At 46.9% G+C, this 5,053-nt stretch overlaps 1 pseudogene; it reads right to left on the reverse strand.

The window, feature by feature from the left end:
* Nucleotides 1-470: 470 nt before the first annotated feature.
* Nucleotides 471-1,858, reverse strand: LOC101321400 (tyrosine--tRNA ligase, mitochondrial pseudogene; annotated as a pseudogene).
* Between the last annotated feature and the right edge of the window lie 3,195 nt (nt 1,859-5,053).

A 5,053-nucleotide genomic window follows, 5' to 3' on the forward strand; every position in this document is an offset into this window, starting at 1 on the left:
CAGGAGAAATTTTGCTAATTTTATGTCCCGAGACAAAGGAAAAAGTAAACCATTAATGGACCCTGTTTTCAAGGCCGATGGCTCCTTGCCAGCACAAGTAAACTTCAGTGCTCTCAGCTTGATCTGCCTGTGCTGATCCTGAGAAGGGCCACACAGCTGTCTCTATCCCTCCTCAAAGCAGACTGAGTCAAATGTGACAGGAAATAGAGTCCTGGGCGTGGCTGGGCATGTTCCAACTTCATATCTATGACCCCCTTCACGCATGTCCGATGTAGCTGAACGGTGCTGCCTACAAGTCCTGCAACTTCTTCTTCTCGTGTTACCAAGCAGGACCCTATGAGGCCTTCCTGAGACACTTCTCCCCTGTCCCCCGCCTGCCTATTGTTTGATTTGCATAAGCAAAGGTATAAGTTCGTATGTCTTGAGAATGAATTGTGGATAAGTTTGAACCACCAGAAGGATTTTTTTTATCATTGCTGAAGCCATTTTATAATGTAGAAATTTCTTTTTCCTATTTTAAGTAACCAAAGTCCATTCTTAAGAATACGTTGTCCAACAACTAAAACAGTCTCAGAATTTGTTACTTGTCTGTGATTTATACTGATTCCGCCTTCTGTTATCATCCGATACCCTCGAGGTCCATTTGAAATGGCATTTACTTTGCAGCAGGCATCTAGGATGCTTGTTCCAGGGTCAAGAACTAATTCAGAAGATGAAGCTTCTTTTAAAAACTCTAAAAGAGTTTGATCAGACATGACCTCTAGTGCATCTATGCTACTATGATAAAGGGCTTGTGTACACCTTTTAGCAGACTCCAGTCGTTCTTGTCTGTGAATAAGCTTTGTTACTTCTGCAGCGAGTCATTTCTGACCACCCTGCTTTTCTGGCTCTCTGACATGCAGCTACATTATGTGGTCAATCTCTGGAAGGTTCAGAAAAGTGAAGAGCTTCAGGGACCTTTCTACCAAATCATCTTGCTGCCTCACAAAGAATTGATACAGTTCAAATGGAGATGTCTTATCTGTTTAGCCAGACAGCATTGCCAGCGGACTTTCCCAGTTTTGCTCCAGTTGTAATTAGAGGAAGATTCTAAATATGTCTTCTCCGGTGAACTTATGGATGAACTCATATCCAGACATGATATTGCCCAGCTGATCAGATCCACCTAGCTGGACCCGGCATCCATAAGGCTAGAACAGGTAGTAGCAATCATAGGCCTGGAGCACCTGGTATTAAAAACTTGGCCAAATTCATGCCTTCCAGGCTCTGGAGCGGAGTCTGCATGCTCAGTCGGCTCAGCAGCGCACCCCTGCGGAAGTGGCAGCCCACTGCAGCTAGGAAGTGCAGCAGGTGATACTTCTGGGACCACGCCGAGGTGTCCAGCAAGGTGAAGCTAACCTGGGTCCGCGCGTTAGTGAAGAGCTGCTGGTGGTCAGCCGCCAGGGCCTTGAGCCCTCGCTGCGGGGCGGGCGCATTGATCTGCGAGTGCTCTGCGTCCGGTGCCTCGCGCGCCTTGGAACCACCGCTCGGGTCTCCCAAGCGCGCCGCGGCGCCTCCCACCAGCGTCATCGTGCTGAGGCCTGCTCGCTGGGAGTGAGACAGGCCCTGTAGCGCCAGCAGATGCCCCACGTGAAGTGAGCCGGCCGTGGTGTCGAAGCTGCGTGTGGAAGAGCTCTGGGAGCTCTGTGTTCATCCCCCTCCCGGAGAATTCCTTGAACAGACCCCGAGCCTTCTGCGCCACCAGAAACCCCTGAGCGCCCGTGTGGGCCTCACGCAGCCCCAGAGGCCGGACTCATGGCCCTCCTCAGGTACCAAACCACCGACCCTGGGAAATGCACAGCCACATGGGCGCCGCCATCTTGGCGAAGCCCCAGGGTAAGAGGAAGAGGATGATGGGGATATGGAGATGAACACGATGAAGATGAAGGTGGTCCACCTGAAGGATATGAGGAAGACGAGGAGGATGAAGAGGAGGAGGAGGAAGAAACGGTGCTGGTCTGGTTTGGTCTTGTCTGATCTTTGAGACGCCTCTGGTGAGTGGCAGAACCTCGAGCGTGAGGACACCAGGGTGTACTTACCTACTGGGATGCCTTGATTGGAGATTTTCTTTTTGGGGGGGGGCGGGGGGAAAGGTGTGAGACTTGGTCACCTGGTTTTGAGCGGAGTGCCGCTTTAATTGGGTTTTCCCCTCTGAGGGGAGGCCCCTCTGAGGGGAGGAGTCCTTCCGCCTTCGGGCACCGCCTGAGTGGTGCTGGGAAAGCCCGGTAAGACCGAGGCTGGTCGGGACCCCCGTTTGGGACGGTAGGTAGGAAATTTTCCATTCTCGTGCTAGGGAGCTGCGACCCTGAGAGGCCCGCGAGCTCTGGTTTATCTAGTTCTGGTCTGTTTCCGGTAATAACGGCCCTGTGAAAGAACAATGGGGAAACTGAAAGCCTGAATGATACTTTTAAAAAACAAGAGTTTTCGAGTATGGCTAATGTGGAACAAAGTTCACTGGCCCGACTGCCCAGCTTGAGTAACTTTGAAAGTTGGAATGTAGTGGCAGTATAATTTCTGGAGGCTTGAATATCCTGGCAGAGAAATGTCCAAATCTTACCTACCTCAGTTTGAGTGGAAACAAAATCAAAGATCTTGGTATAGTAGAAGCTCTGCAAAATCTTAAAAATTTGAAAAGCCTTGACTTGTTTAACTGTGAGATCACAAGCCAGGAAGATTATAGAGAAATTATTTTTGAACTGCTGCAGCAAATCACATACTTAGATGGATTTGACCAGGAGGACAGGGGGAATCGGTCCCAGGAAGGCTCCATAGGGTTCTGCTGGGTTACAGACTCAGTCTTAAATCTGAAATGATCAAAGGTGACTGGAAAGCTATAGAATATGGCAAAGAAGTGATTCAGGGACCCACTATTTAGGAAAAGAGGGATGAGCCAATTTGGACTAGTTGGAGAGTAATTATAGGACCCCAAATCATGTTTTTATCTCCCAACTAGTTGACATTATTCAATAAAATCTTTAGAATTATTTCTGCACTTGGCTTATCTCTCTTTTTAAAAATTGTGGGAAAAAAAGCCGTAAGATTTATTATCTTAAACATTTCTAAGTGTACAGTGTTAAGTATATTCACACTGTTGTGCAACCAACCTCCAGAACTTTTTAATCTGGCAAAACTGAAACTCTGTGCCCATTGAACAACTTCCCATTTCCTGCTGCCCCCAGCCCCTAGTTACTATCGATGGACTTTCTGTTTCTATGAATTTGACTTCTCTAGATATCTCATAGAAGTGGGATCATACAGGATTTGACTTTTTGTGACTGGTTTATGTCACTTAGCATAATGTTCTCCAGGTTCCTTTGTGTTGTAGCATGTGTCAGAATTTCCTTCTTTTTTGAGGCTAAATAATATTCCATTGTATGTATACCTACATTTTAATGATATCTGTCGATGGATACTTGGGTTGCTTCCACTTCTTGGCTATTGTGAATAGTGCTATTATGAACATGACTACACAAATATCTCTTCAAGATCCTGCTTTGGATTCTTTTAGATATACACCCAGAAGTGGGATTGCTGGCTTGTCTTTGTCTGTTTGGGCTGTTGTAACAGAATACCATATCCTGGGTGGCTTATAGACAGCAGAAATTTATTTCTCATGGTTCTGGAGGCTGGAAAGTGCAAGATCAGGGCATGATTAGGTGTCTGGTGAGATTTGCTTCCTGGTTCATAGACGACTGTCTTTTTGCTGTGTCCTCACGTGGTGGAATGGGTGAGGGAGCTCTGTGGGGTCTTTTTTATAAGGGCACTAATCCCATCATAAGGGCTCTGCCTTTATCACCTAATCACCTCACCTCCCAGAGGCCCCAGCTCCAAATGCCATCACAATGGGGGTTAGGATTTCAACATAAGAATATTAGGGGGAAACAAACATTCGGTCCCTTACAAGGGTCATATGGAAATTATATTTTTAATTTTTTGAGGAATCTCCATACTGTTTTCCACAGTGGCTGCACTATTTTACTTTTCTACCAGCAGGGCACAAGCGTTCCTATTTTTCCACATCCTGGCCAACAGTTGTTATTTTCTGTTTTTTTGGTAGTAGCCACCCTGATGGATGTGAGGTATTGTCTCATGGTGGTTCTGACTTGCATTTACCTAATGGATAGTGATGGTGAGCATTTTTTCATATGCTTGTTGGTCATTTGTATGTCTTTGGAGAAATGTCTAGTCAAATCCTTTGCCCACTTTAAAATTGGGTTGTTGTTGTTGTTATAGTTGTTATTATTATTGAGTTGTAGAAGTTCTCTATATATTCTGGATAGTAACCACTTACCAGGTATACGATTCGCAAGTATTTCCTTCCATTCCGTCGGTTGCCTTTTCACTGTTGATTGTGTCTTCTGATGAGGCTCATTTCTTTCACCAGTCTAAAGTTTTCGGAGGGCGCGCTTATATATCAGGGGCATCTTCAGTAAATGGTTGTGGAGCGAAGCAAGGAACATACACTGAAGGGAATTAGACAACATGCTTTTAATGAGATGGGATTTAAGTTTTGATGGGCAAGGCAGGCTCCGAGTGGAAATGCAGATGGCATTTGTATGTGGCCCCCTCTTTCATCTGTTCCTCTCTGCTCAGGCATGAGGCTGTCTATCAGCAAGGTGATACCGAAACCCAGTTCAGTTTGACAAATGGTGTGGCAGGCACTGTGCTAGGGGTTACAAAAGAGAGCAAGGAAGGCAAAGCTCTACCCTTACCAGGTGCCATCCTGCAGGGAGATAAACAAGATGGGAACTTCAGTGTAATGTGAGGAGGATGCCCTCAGGTAGTGGTTACTCACTGTAGGAAAAGAGGCAAAGAAGGGCACCTAACCTGGACCAAGGGATGACGGAAACCTTCCTGGAGGAGGTAGTCCTGAGGTTGTTTGGCACCTGGCCTGGTCTGCCCTCAATAAAGGGTAGCCTTGAGCTCCTCCACTCCTCAGAACCCAGGGCGGGGGGTCACCATCCAGAATCAGCCGGAAGAGGGCGCACCACTGCAGGAGCAGAGCTGCAGGGAG

The sequence above is a fragment of the Tursiops truncatus genome, chromosome 14 (genome assembly GCF_011762595.2).
Source record: "Tursiops truncatus isolate mTurTru1 chromosome 14, mTurTru1.mat.Y, whole genome shotgun sequence".
Taxonomy (NCBI): Eukaryota; Metazoa; Chordata; class Mammalia; order Artiodactyla; family Delphinidae; genus Tursiops; species Tursiops truncatus.